The 13923-nt window shown below is 39.2% G+C and overlaps 1 non-coding gene across 1 annotated transcript; it reads right to left on the bottom strand.

The window, feature by feature from the left end:
- Window positions 1-2717: 2717 nt before the first annotated feature.
- Window positions 2718-2824, bottom strand: LOC114226076 (U6 spliceosomal RNA). Its single transcript, XR_003612667.1, has one exon. It is a non-coding gene; the product is annotated as a U6 spliceosomal RNA (small nuclear RNA).
- Between the last annotated feature and the right edge of the window lie 11099 nt (window positions 2825-13923).

Genomic DNA, 13923 nt, shown 5'->3' with positions numbered 1-13923 from the left:
AATTAAAAGAATAACAATCATGTTTTACCTTTATGTAGCACCTTAGAGTGTTCAAAGCATTTTTGCATCCATTAATTTATTTAACTCTCACTGAGGTAGTGAGGAATAAGGACACTAAGGCTCAGAGAAAGTGTTTTGATTACTAGCTGAAGGATCACTTTCCTAACTAGTAGAGCTGGACTAAAATCCAGGCATCTTGACTATGTCTAGCATGCTTTTCATTGCACTTCTGGAACAAATATGACCCTCAGGGTGACATGATGAGAGACTTTCAAAAGAATCCACAGGAGGGGATATATCCAATAACAGCAATCTCAAGGCAAACATTGTGAAAAATTACAGTGTTCTGAAAAACAAAGGCCCACACCACGTAATGCTGGATGATTGTTTTTGAATTCCCTTGATTCCCCATCAAGTTGGATCCTGCACAGACATTCAGGTTCACTCCTTGTTTATTACTTGGCTTGAGTCACTAAAGTCAGTTATCATGCTATAGTGTGCAGCCCAAACACCTGAGGGCTGATTTCTTCCCACCTCTGCTTTGTGATGAAAATTTCTCAAGTAAGTAGGTGCTATTTGCCAAGAGAGAACTTTGCTTAAAAATGCCTAACAGGGAGCAGAGAGTCCTGGTTTTTCTCAAGAAACTTTTGAGTAAATAAATGGGAAAATTTAGTTGAAAAAAAAATATTTTTTTAAGTAGGCTCCACACCCAGCACTTAATAGCCATCATCCATTTAGCCCACCCCCTCCCACCTCCCTCCATCAACCCTCAGTTTATTCTCTATAGTTGAGGGTCTTTTATGGTTTGTTTCCCTCTCTCTCTCCTCTCTTTTTTTCCCCTTCCCCTATGTTCTTCTGTTTGGTTTCTTAAATTCCACATATGTAACTCTGTATTTTTTGGTCATTGGTTACTTCCTTTTATTTTATCATAGCTTTTTCTAGGTTAAATCATTTGGAGGTCAGCTAGGGTACTTCTCTGAGTAATACAATTTACAAAATGTACACACACAATTAATTTAGGGGGTTCTTGAAAGAATGAAGAATGTGTGAGAATACTTTCTGTTGTAGTACATACAAAAAACAGCCTAGCAGGGTGTAAGGTTCTTGGATCACAATAATTTTTCCTCAGATTTTGTGGTTATTTTTTTCACTGTCTTCTGGTACTTGGTGTTAAAGAGAAATGTGATAATATTTGATTCATTTTCTTTGAGGTAGACTTTTTAATAAAATGTCTCAATTTTTGTCAGATTTCTTTTTTCTATACTTAAAAATATGTTAAAGTCTGATTATAAAACTAAGATTGGAAATTACAGAAAATTTGGAAAGTAGAAAATTTAAAGAAGAAAATTAAACATAACCAATGAGACTACTACCTCAAGATAACTACTGCTAATATTTTTTTGGTGCATTCCCTTCTAGTCTTTATTTTCAGTGTATTAAAATGACACTAAAAGTAAAGTGAGATAAGAACACACAGTTGACCACTGAACAGCATAGGTTTGCACTGTGCAGGTGCCCTTGTTTTTGTTTTAAAGATTTTATTTATTTATTTGAGAGAGAGAGAGAGTGCACAAGTGGGGGGGGCAGGAGAGGGAGAGGGAGAAGCAGGCTTCCCGCTGAGCAGGAAGCCCCATGCAGGACTCCATCCCAGGACCTTGAGATCATGACCTGAACTGAAGGCAGACGCTTAACCAACTGAGCCACCCACGGACACTTGGAGCACTTTTAATTTACTCTATACCCCAATAGTTGGTTGGAACAATATTTTCTAAATTAAAAGTTCTATTTTAAAATATATAGACAGTCAGAGGTAAAGCTCTGTTGTAGTTTCATCAGAGATCTGCTTTGGGTATTTTGTCAATTTTAAGAAATGTACTTACAGATGAAGTAATGTGGTTTAGTGACTAGGAGACCTACTTTTAAAGATCCTGGTTTGGCATACTGAAAGGATACAATAAATTCTTGGAAAAGGGAGGGTTAAAATACACTTCACTTGTGCCACTACTATGCTAACTGCTTTATTCACATTATCTCATCTAATCCACAACATTACATTTCTCATTTCACAGATAGACAGCCTGATTGTGAGACTTACCTGAACCATGTTAAATAAGATAAGAAGGCAGGCAGGATTCTAAAAATCAAGTCAGGGGCGCCTGGGTGGCTCAGTTGTTGAGCCTTTCGGTCAGGTCATGATCCTGGGGTCCTGGGATTGAGCCCTGCATCCGGCTCCCTGCTCCGCGGGAGGCCTGCTTCTCCCTCTCCCACTCCCCCTGCTTGTGTTTCCTCTCTCGCTGTGTCTCTGTCGAATAAATAAATAAAATCTTTAAAAAAATAAAAATAAAAATCAAGTCAATAAAGCCAATTTGAAAAAAAGAAATGCCAATTTGATCCTGCCATGTTCTCCTTTTTGTTTTTTATTCCCCCACTTGAATCAGGTGCATGCTTTTAATCTGCCATTTTGAACTCTATTTATGAAGATACCCATTTAAGAATAGTTATCTATTTAATTCTTTTTTCTTTTTAAAATTTAAAATCAATTAATTAAAATATAGTTTATTAGTAGTTTCAAAGGTAGAGTTTAGTGATTCATCAGTTCCATATAGCACCCAGTGTTCATTCCATCAAGTGCCCTCCTTAATGCCCATCACCCAGTTACCCCATCCCCCCAGCCACCTCCCCTCCAGCAACCCTCAGTTTGTTTCCTATAGTTAAAAAAAAATATGGAACACTTCATGAATTTGCATGTCATCCTTGTGCAGGGACCATGCTAATCTTCTGTGTATCATTCCAATTTTAGTATATGTGCTGCTGAAGTGAGCACTAATCTATTTAATTCTTGATCAAATTTTTATGCAGTAACAGTGAAACTATTTCCAACTTTTTTCTTTCTTTTTTTTTAAAGATTTATTTATTTGAGAGAGCGAGAATGAGAGAGAGAGAGTACATGAGAGGGGGGAGGGTCCGAGGGAGAAGCAGACTCCCTGCTGAGCAGGGAGCCTGATGCGGGACTCGATCCCGGGACTCCGGGATCATGACCTGAGCCGAAAGCAGTCGCTTAACCAACTGAACCACCCAGGCGCCCTTTCCAACTTTTTTCTATTCTCATTTTTCTTTTACTGAAATGATTATGTGCAGGATCTACTTTTTCCATGTACATTTTACAGTGAGATTCATTTCAGTCATTAGGTTTTTATCCTAGTCAAATTCTGTCCACTTTAACTGCTGCTATGGTGAGCTTTCTTTCCAGCTATTATATTCTGTGAAACTTTATTTTTCCCTGTGACCCAAAGTATTCATTGAATTAAAGAGTTTGGGTCAAAACATCCCTTTTTGCCTGAGATACAAGAATTCAATACAGGTCAGGTAATGATGAGACAAGTATTACCTGCTCTAGCCACCTCATGGGAGGGAGGCTCAAATGTGAAAATAGATGTGAGCTTTGTAAGGTGTAAAAGTTAAGTAAATGTCACTTTACTGATTGTTAAAACGAGTCATATAAAGCTGTCCTCCTGGAACTGTTCTAGAAGGCAAACACCTTCCTATTTCTGCTGTAATGTTATTTGCAAAAATGCTTGCAGACTTCAGCTGATTTTCTAAGTATATCCTAGTGAGCTAGTGACTTCACTCCCTGTTCTCTTGTCATTTGTTTTCCATTCTGACCTCATTAATTTTTCTTTCTTTGGCCCTTGTACTGAAATCCTTGGTGATGTAGAGGCCAGCTTTGGTATTGTAATGGACTCGTACCATTGGTTATCAGTTTCATCATCTCGGTTGCTGTAATTGTTGCATGAGATTGAATGATAGATAGTGTTACTGGCTGGCCATTGTTTGAGAAAAATTGAAACAAACCTGTGACGAAATAGATGGTATCTCAGCAGGGGTGCAGGTACACTGTTCTTATAAGAAATTCTTCTCTTATCACACCTCTGTCTCTTGCTTAATACACTACTTGCTTGTAGAAGAGTTTTGAAGGGAGTAGTAAAGGCCACTGTTAATCTAAGCAAAGCTTACAAATTCTAGTATTTACTTTAAGGCCTAAAATGTATAGGTTCAGGGATTTTTTTTTTCCCTTTCTATATCCTGAAACAGCTTAAGATTTCAAGCATTATTTTCAACAAACCACATTATTTATAAATATACTGATAATATTAGGTCAAGGCCCATGAGAAGGAAGTGATCCAATTTCATCATATGGATTTTGTCCTGCTCCTAGGGTTATTATAAGGACTAAGGTATTTTTTCCTTTAAGAATCTGCTGCATTTCTCGTGTATAGTTTTGTTCTTAAAAGGTATCCTGCAAAAGAAGTGAAAATTTGAGGATTAGCAATGTAATTGTTACTGGCAAAATGCCTTTCAGTTCCTTTTTTTAAAAAACAGCTTTATTGACATATAATTCACAATACAATTCATCCGTTCAAAGTGGACAATTCAATAGTTTTTAGTGTATTCATAGAGTTGTGCAACCATCACCGTGATCAATTTTGGCATGTTTACATCATCCCAGCAGGAAACTCCTTACCCAGTACTTGTCACCCCGCATTTATTCCCAATTCCCCTCTTCCTCTACCCACCCCCACACCCCACCCCGCACCCCCACAACCACTGGTCTACTTTCTGTCTCTAGATGTGCCTATTCTGGACATTTCACATAAATGGAATCATACAATATGTGGTCTTCTGTGACTGGCTTCTTTCACTCAACATATGGATTTCAAGGTTCATCCATGTTGTAGCATGTATCACTACTCCATTACTTTTTATGGGTGAATAATATTACATTGCATGGATATACCGCATTTAATTACCCATTTATCAGTTAATGGACATTTGAGTTATTTCCTCCTTTATGGTTATAATGAACAATGCTGATATGAATATTCATGAATATGAATATGAATAGATGTTTTTTCATTTCTCTTGGGTATATACATAGGATTGGAATTACTGGATCATATGGTAATCAATGCTTAACTTTTGAAGACCTGTCAAACTGTTTTCTAAAGTAACTGCACCATATTACATTCTTACCAGCAATATCTCAGTGTTCCAATTTTCCATATCCTTTCTGATACTTTTTTTTTAAGATTTTATTTATTTATTTGACAGAAAAAGAGAGCGCGCACGTGCGTGTACAAGCAGGAGGAGTGGGAGAGGGAGAAGCAGGCTCCCCGCTGAGCAGGGAGCCAGATGAGGGGCTCAATCCAAGGACCCCAGGATTATGACCTGAACGAAAGGCAGATACCCAACCAAGCGCCCCCCTTTCTAATATTTTTATCTATCCTTTTTATCTTAGCCACCTTAGTGAGTGTGAAGTGGTACCTCATTGTGTGTTTTTTTTTTTTTTTTGACAGAGAGAGAGAGAGAGAGACACAGTGAGAGAGGGAACACAAGCAGGGGGAGTGGGAGAGGGAGAAGCAGGCTTCCCGCAGAGCAGGGAGCCCGATGCGGGGCTCCATCTCAGAACCCTGGGATCATGACCTGAGCCGAAGGCAGATGCCTAACGACTGAGCCACCCAGGTGCCCCCTTATTGTGGTTTTGATTTGTATTTCCCTAATGGTTAATGAAATTGAACATCATTTCATATTTTTATTGGTCATTTGTATATCTTCTTTGGAGAAATCTCTATTTAGAGGCTTTTGCCCATTCTCAAATTGGGTTTTCACTTTTAGTTTAGGAAATTCATTTCATGTCTTAAATTCCTCTGAAAATTTCTCCTGACGTTTTCTCTGCTACTTAAAAAGTATGCCTAGTTCCATTAATCTATTTATTCAAATAAGTTCTGCATTTACTGAGGACCTAATATGTGTCAGATTTATGATAAATCCTGTCTAAAGTCCCAGGCCTTACGGAATTCATAATCTCCTGACTTCCTAAAGAGATAATTTGCAATACAATGGTGTAAATGCTATTGTAGACCTCACAATGGGAGATTAAATTGGCCCAACAGTAAAACCCTTTCAGGGATGTGGACAAGAAGGTTTTAACTAATGTTACAGATGAAATATAATGGAGACCAGTTTTTTTGCAGAACGTGGAAAAAAAAGTCAAAGTATACAAATTATCCATCTCATCAGTCAACAGTACTACTGAAACTCTGATCACATCAAGCGTGGAGATGGCTGACTGAGAGAAGCTGATGTGGAGCAGAACTTGCAGGCAGAGCTCTAGCCAAGCCTTGTCAGCAAGACAATTGACAAAGTCTCTATTTGAAGCTATCACTCAGAAATTGCAGGTTTAGAAAATACCACTGCTTTTGCAAATAATAATAAAGGCATCGATCTCAAAAGCCACCTTGCGTCTCAGCCAGATCTGCATGGTTCAAGGACAGATAAAACACGTAAAACACAGGGGCGCTTGGATGGCTCAGTTGTTGGGCGTCTGCCTTTGGATCAGGTCATGATCCCAGGGTCCTGGGATTGAGCCTCACATCGGGCTCCCTGCTCTGCGGGAAGCCTGCTTCTCCCTCTCCCACTCCCCCTGCCCGTGTTCCCTCTCTCGCTGTGTCTCTCTCTGTCAAATAAATAAATAAAATCTTAAAAAAAAAAACACATAAAGAACACATAAAAGAAAATCAGCATTGGACTACACAAGAAGATAAGTCAAAACAGAAAACACGAGGGCGCCTGGGTGGCTCAGTCGTTAAGCGTCTGCCTTCGGCTCAGGTCGTGATCCCAGGGTCCTGGGATCGGGGCCCGCATTGGGCTCCCTGCTCTGCGGGAAGCCTGCTTCTCCCTCTGACCCTCCCCCTGCTTGTGTTCCCTCTCTCGCTGTGTCTCTCTCTGTCAAATAAATAAATAAAATCTTTAAAAAAAAAAAAAAAACAGAAAACACGACTTAGTCATTTGCAGTTAAGGATTTTCACCAGTTCTATAATGAAGAGGAGATGAAAATAAATATCAGAATCTTCTGCATTTTATTTATGGTTTGTTGCAGACAGACATACTTGTGTTGACTGCATACAGGAGCTCTTTTATACTATACATTTTAGCCACTTGGTAAGTTGTTTTGCTGTCTTCATGATCCCTTGCTTGAAGTCAGCACTCCCATTCCAGCTAAATATGTGAATCTGGTGGAATCTGCCAGGGACAATTAAAATTCTAGTGCCCGAATATTTTAGTTAACTGTTTCTATTTCTATTCCATCAAGGGCTTGAGGAGACTTACATAGATGATATAATAAAATAGAAAATAATAAAAATAAAAAAGATAGGGGTGTCTGGGTGGCTCAGCTGGTTAAGCATCTAACTCTTGATTTCAGCTCAGGTCTTGATCTCAGGGTTGTGAGTTCAAGCCCTGCACTGGGCTCCATGCTGGGCATGGAAACCACCCTAAATAAATAAATAAATAAATAGGGGCATCTGGGTGGCTCAATTGGATAAACATCTGACTCTTGATTTTGGCTTAAGTCATGATCTCGGGGTCATGGGATCGAGGTCTGAGTCAGGTTCCATGCTCAGCGGGGAGTCTGCTTGAGATTCTCTTTCCCTTTCCCTCCACCCCTACCCCACTCACACAAGCTCTCTCTCTTTCAAATAAATAAATAAATCTTTAAAAATACATAAATACAGAGGGCACCTGGGTGGCTTGGTCGGTTAAGCATCTACGTTTGGCTCAGGTCATGATCCCAAGGTCCTAGAATCAAGCCCCAAATCGGGCTCCCTGCTTAGCAAGGAGCCTGCTTCTTTCTGTCCCTGTGACTGCTGCCCCGCCCCTTATTGTGCTCTCTTTCTGTCAAATAAATAAATAAAATCTTAAAAAAATACATAAAAACATAAATAAATAAATAAAAATAGAAAAGATAGTCACAAATCTAACCAGTAATAAACCAGAGTATTAAATAGAATATAAACATATCCAGAAGATTTTAATAAATATTAGGGTATGGTGCTGATTATAAAGTGTCATCTGTAAAATAATTTGTTTTTTGATAATGTTCAGCGAGTTTGCTTAATTATTTTACATTTCCTTACCTTGAGTATTATATTTGCTCTGGACACCAAAGACTACTTGTGTTTTTTTGTTTTTTATTTTTTGTTTTAATTTTCTTTGTCTGGAACTACTATTTGAAATATTTTTTTCTAATTAAAAAATAATACATTGTAGGAAGTCAAAGTGTATCAAAAAGTATAAAGAAGAAAATAAAATTAAAAATCACCCAGAATACCCTCTCCTTCCAAATCAAAATCAGAAACAATAAAAATAGAAGAGGAAATTTACATTACTCCAGAGTGTGAACAAAGCATTTTGGGAACTCGGAAGGCAGGTAATGATGATCTGGGAATTGGAGAATGCTTAACCTTGTAATTATGCTGGGTTTTGAAAAAAAAGACCAGAAGATGCCTGGAGCAGGGGCAGGGAAAGGCGCTAGAGGTGGAGGGAATACTCGGTAGAAAATGACAGGGCCCCTCCTCCCTTTTCTTTTTAATTAGAAAGAAGGTAAATTTGGGAAGAGGCGTGGTATGTCAGTGAACTGTAAGAGGTTTAAATGTGTCTGGACTCCAGTGAGTAAAAAAGAGAGATAAAGCTGGAATGTTTGTGAAGACCTTTGTTCATAAAGCTAAGAAATTAGGTGTCATACTATAGGACTGTCCTTAATGATACAGCAATAGATGAGACAATGGACAACTAGAAATGTGATGTTGGTCATGAAACTTTTTTTTAAAGATTTTATTTATTTATTTATTTTTGGATTTTGTTTTTAAGTAATCTCTACATCCTCTGTGGGGCTTGAATTTACAACCCTGAGATCAAGAGTCACATGCTCCACTGACTGAGCCAGCCAGGCACCCCTGGTCATGAAACTTTTAACTAGAAAATTGTTACTTGGCCTAATCACCCCACCATATTCTCCTCTGTTTCCCCATTTTCTATCACTAAAGCTTTGTGGTCAAGATAAAACAGTCCTTATAGGGAGATGTAGGAAGGCAAGACAATGGCAAATATTTCTTACAGATGTTCTACATAAAAACTTGGCAAAGGAAGGCATATGAGTAATCCTTAGCTGTGAAATCACTCTAGTAATAGTTTGTGTTTGGTATATTTTCCTGAACGCTCTTATTTTTGGAAATATAGAAAGATTATTCTGTAATATTTGAAAGAGGAAAAAAAACCCTACAAGTCTTATAGCTCCACTTTTTTATTCTGTGCTTTAAGAAGAGTAAAAGTGTATAGCCTATTTCTGGATAGTAGCTGAGAGAATTGATTAATATAAGAATTATATAATGGAAAACAATCTCCCCCACAAGCAATGAGTTAGCCAGTAGTAGGCAAAGATGGTTCTCAAGCAAAAGAATATTCAAGATGCCAAAGATACTGTAAACTTCATGTTGGATGAGATAGAGACATGCCCTGAAATGAGCAGCCCATCTTCAGCCTTTTTTTTGAAGTGTTACTTTTATAACTGAAACTTGGATTTCTCTCCATAAAAAGGAGTAGGTGGTCATCTTGCTTCTTGGACATTTAGACAAAGATTTTATCCTAAATTTGTTGTATGATTTGATTTCCTAACACAACAGAGGTTTTGAAATCGGTCTTTTAATTGAAGGGAAAAGGAATACATTTAAGTGGAAGCGGTTCAAAGTTTAAAGCATGATTAGTTTTGTATTTGGAAAATAAAAACATCACATTTTAGGTTTAAATATGTAATCAGTTTAAATAGGGAAAATTCTAGATTAAGGAAAGAAAAGTAAGTTTTAATATGAATACTTCTGTGTTCCAGGATCCTCTAAAAAGGATGAATAAGTATTTATCTTAGATAGGGTGAAGGTTGTGAGGATGTGTATTACAGTAGCTTCAGCTGCTCTTGAAATTATTTGTGTAATTTCTACAAGCAGATAGTCTAGTGCAGTTATTTGGAGGTCATTATGAAAGGCCAGATAAATATTTATCAAAAGCCAGAAAAACTAAAATGCAAGGCCGTAAGACAGCCTTGTTTTCTAACTTCAGTACATTTCAAATGCTGATGCAACAGCCTCAGCATCTAAGTGAGAAAAATGTTGATATGCTTAATAACTGGAAAAAGTATTGAAAAAGTATCAAACATTCGTAGAATGTACAGTAAAAGAAATATATTCTATTATAATTTTTTTCTAATCCTCAAGATACAAATAAGCCTATGCAGGATCAACTTTTCTTTCCTTGCTTTGGGTCCTCAGTTGGCTGGCTTTTCACTTCAGCGACTATTGAACATTTTCTGGGTATGTAGCAGCATATGACACAGTCACTGTTCTCTGATACTATAAATCTTTCTGGAGAAATACGATGGTCACACATTATGGGGCACCTGGCTGGTTCATGGTAGAGAAAGCAAATCTTGATCCCCAGGTCATGAGTTTAAGCCCCACATTGGGCATAGAGTTTACTTTTTTTTTTAAGATTATTTATTTATTTATTTATTTATTTATTTATTTATTTATTTATCAGGGGGAGAGAGAGAGAGAGAGCGAACATGAGCAGGGGGAGCGGCAGGCAGAGGGAGAAGCAGGCTCCCCAACAAGCAAGGAGCCTGATGTGGGACTTGATCCCAGGATCCTGGGATCATGACCTGAGCCAAAGGCAGATGCTTAACCGACTGAGCCACCCAGGTATCCCCTAGAGTTTGCTTAAAAATAAAAAAGATTTTAACACATTAAATAATTGTACGTGAAATAGGGGCACTGGGTGGCTCCGTCGGTTGGGCGGCTGCCTCTTGGTTTCAGCTCAGGTTGTGAACTCATGGTCGTGGGATTGAGCCCCGCATGGGGTTCCATGCTCAGATTCCCTCTCCCTCTCCCTCCCACTCTGCCCCTCCTCCTGCATGTGCAAGTTCTCTCTCTCAAATAAATAAAAATCTTTAACAAAAGATTTTATTTATTTATTTGACAGAGAGAGACACAGCGAGAGAGGGAACACAAGCAGGGGGAGTGGGAGAGGGAGAAGCAGGCTTCCCGCGGAGCAGGGAGCCCGATGGTGGGGCTCGATCCCAAGACGCTGGGATCATGACCTGAGCCGAAGGCAGACCCTTAACAACTGAGCCACCCAGGCGCCCCTCAAGTAAATAAAATCTTAAAAAAAATAATTGTAGGGGCGCCTGGGTGGCTCAGTTGGTTAAACGTCTGCCTTCAGCTGAGGTCATGATCAGGGTCCTGGGATCGAGCTCCGAGAGTTGAGAGTCCAGGGTCAGGCTCCCTGCTTAGCACCCCGCCTCCCACCCCTTTCCCCCCGCTTGTGTCCCCTCTCTCTCTCTCTGTCAAATAAATAAATAAAATCTTTAAAAAATAATTGTACATGAAGTAATTAGAGACAAATAACGTGCTTTTTATTTTATTTTATTTATTTATTTGACAGAGAGAGCACACACAAGCAGTGGAAGCAGCAGGCAGAGGGAGAGGGAGAAGAAGGCTTCCCGCTGAGCAGGGAGCCCGATGTGGGGCTCGATACCAGGACCCGGGGACCATAACCTGAGCCGAAGACAGATGCTTAACGACTGAGCCACCGAGGCGCCCCTAACTTGCACTTTAAACAATTTATTTATTTATTTATTTATTTATTTATTTATTTATTTGAGAGAGAGAGAGAGAGAGTGTGTTCACACACAAGCACACAATAGGGAGGGGCAGAGGGAGAGGGAGAATCTTAGCAGACTCTGAGCTGAGCACGGAGTCCATTCTCACCACCCTGGGATCATGACCTGAGCAGAAACTGAGTCAGATGCTTAACCCACTGAGCCACCCAGGCCCCCCTAACTTGTGCTTTTATCACTTGTTTGACAACATCAGATAACTGTGTTATGCTCATCATACTGAAATAGAGAGTTTTTAGAATTTAATACTGAGCGGTGCCTAGGTGGCTCAGTCAGTTAAACTTCGGACACTTGATTTCAGCTCAGGTCATGATCTTGGGTTGAGAGATCAAGCCCCGCCTGGGACTCCACGCTCAGCAGAGCTGCTTGATCCTCTCCCTCCCCATGCTTGCACATACACTCTCTCTCTCTCAAAATAAATAAAATCTTTAAAAAAAAAGTTAATACTGATATAGCATTTATACAATATTATATACCCCAAAAAGGATTTAATAAATGCTTGTTGATTGATTAGTAACTTTCATAAGTCATAGTATTTCTGAATAAGTGGTAACGGGTGATTCAGACCTTTCTGGAGATTACAAAGGGTAAATTATATACTTTGATCACATATTAGCATATAAGTGGAAAAATCACTTGCTTCTACATTCTGGCTGTGAACAGTGGGAATCACACACATTAAGAAGAAAGATGGGGGTGCCTGGTTAGCTCAGTTGTTAAGGTCTGCCTTCAGCTCAGGTCATGATCCCAGGGTCCTGGGATTGAGCCCCACCATCGGGCTCCCTGCTTGGGGGGAAGCCTGTTTCTCCCTCCCACTCCCCCTGCTTGTGTTCCCTCTCTCACTGTGTCTCTCTCTGTCAAATAAATAAATAAATAAATAATCTTTTAAAAAAATATTAAAAAAAGAAGAAAAATGAAACAAAAGGGAAGAAAAATGTAAAAAACGGTGATCTTTTTCCTATAAAATTGTATAACTCAGGACTCAAAATTATATAAATAGCTCCACCTATTTCATGAGTAAGTTTAAACAAAGAATCACTACATTTCCACTAACATAAAATACTGTAGAAAGGCTTTTTCTTAAAACTGTTTTCAACTTGTGTCCTTTAGGATAGAAATGAAACCTCTCATTAAATGTAGTTTTCCTAAAATAGGAAATTTGTGATACAAATTCATAGGGTTTTATTTATTTATTTTAAAGATTCTATTTATTTGACAGAGAGAGACACAGTGAGAGAGGGAACACAAGCAGGGAGAGTAGGAGAGGGAGAAGCAGGCTTCCCATGGGCAGGGAGCCCGATGTGGGGCTCCATCCTAGGACCCTGGGATCATGACCCGAGCCGAAGGCAGATGCCCAACGACTGAGCCACCCAGGCGCCCCCAAATTAATAGGGTTTTAAAGCTGAAAAGAAACAGGGTTAGCTAGTCCAAACTTATCTTACAGATGAGGAACTGAGGTCTAGAGGAATGAAATGATTTGTTTGAAGTCACAGAAGCATAGAAGCAGACTCAATAGCAGATCTAAAACCAAAGTGTTAGGGGCACCTGGCTGGCTCAGTCTGTACAGCATGTGACTCTTGATCTTGGGGTTCTGAGTTTGAGCCCCATGATGGGTGTAGAGATTACTTAAAACAAAACAAAACAACCAAAGTTTTGGAACACTACACCTAAATGTTTCCTTTAACAATTTAGATGATTTACTGACATAAGAAGATACTCTGTGGATGTTGAATATTGCCATTCTGCATGGGTTTTGTTTTTTTTTAAGATTTTATTTATTTATGTGACAGAGAGAGACACAGCGAGAGAGGGAGCACAACCAGGGGGAGTGGGAGAGGGAGAAACAGGCTTGCCGCTGAGCAGGGAGCCCGATGCAGGGCCCGATGCAGGGCTCGATGCAGGGCTCAATCCCAGGACCCTGGGATCATGACCTGAGCCGAAGGCAGACGCTTAATGACTGAGCCACCCAGGTGCCCCTCTGCATGGGTTTAAAAGAAAAAGGTATTCTTTGAATTGATCCAATGACTTGATAACTTATATGGTTTTCTTACTATATAGAATTAACCAAATCCTAAAAATGTAGAACTACTGAAAAACTCCATATTCAAATTCTTCCATTATCCACTTTGATTCTTTTAACCACTGTAGTTTCAATATTTCTCTTTTTTTTTTTTCCAACAAAAGATCTCATATTTATTACTGAGCCAACCTACTGGTGCAGAAGCATAGTAACAGAGAAGAATCATTTTCCCAATCCAACCTGTCTATCATTCAGGTAGTAGTGATGTTTGCAGAGTGATATGTTATGAGCACGTGACTTTCATGCAACATAAATATGTGTGCCAGCTCAATGTGATTCC

Source organism: Eumetopias jubatus, unplaced genomic scaffold (genome assembly GCF_037043125.1).
Source record: "Eumetopias jubatus isolate StellerSeaLion01/CBP00866 unplaced genomic scaffold, mEumJub1_p1.0 scaffold_3, whole genome shotgun sequence".
Taxonomy (NCBI): domain Eukaryota; kingdom Metazoa; phylum Chordata; class Mammalia; order Carnivora; family Otariidae; genus Eumetopias; species Eumetopias jubatus.
The sequence above is the reverse complement of the archived record's forward strand: the minus strand, read 5'-3'. Positions and strand labels throughout refer to the sequence as shown.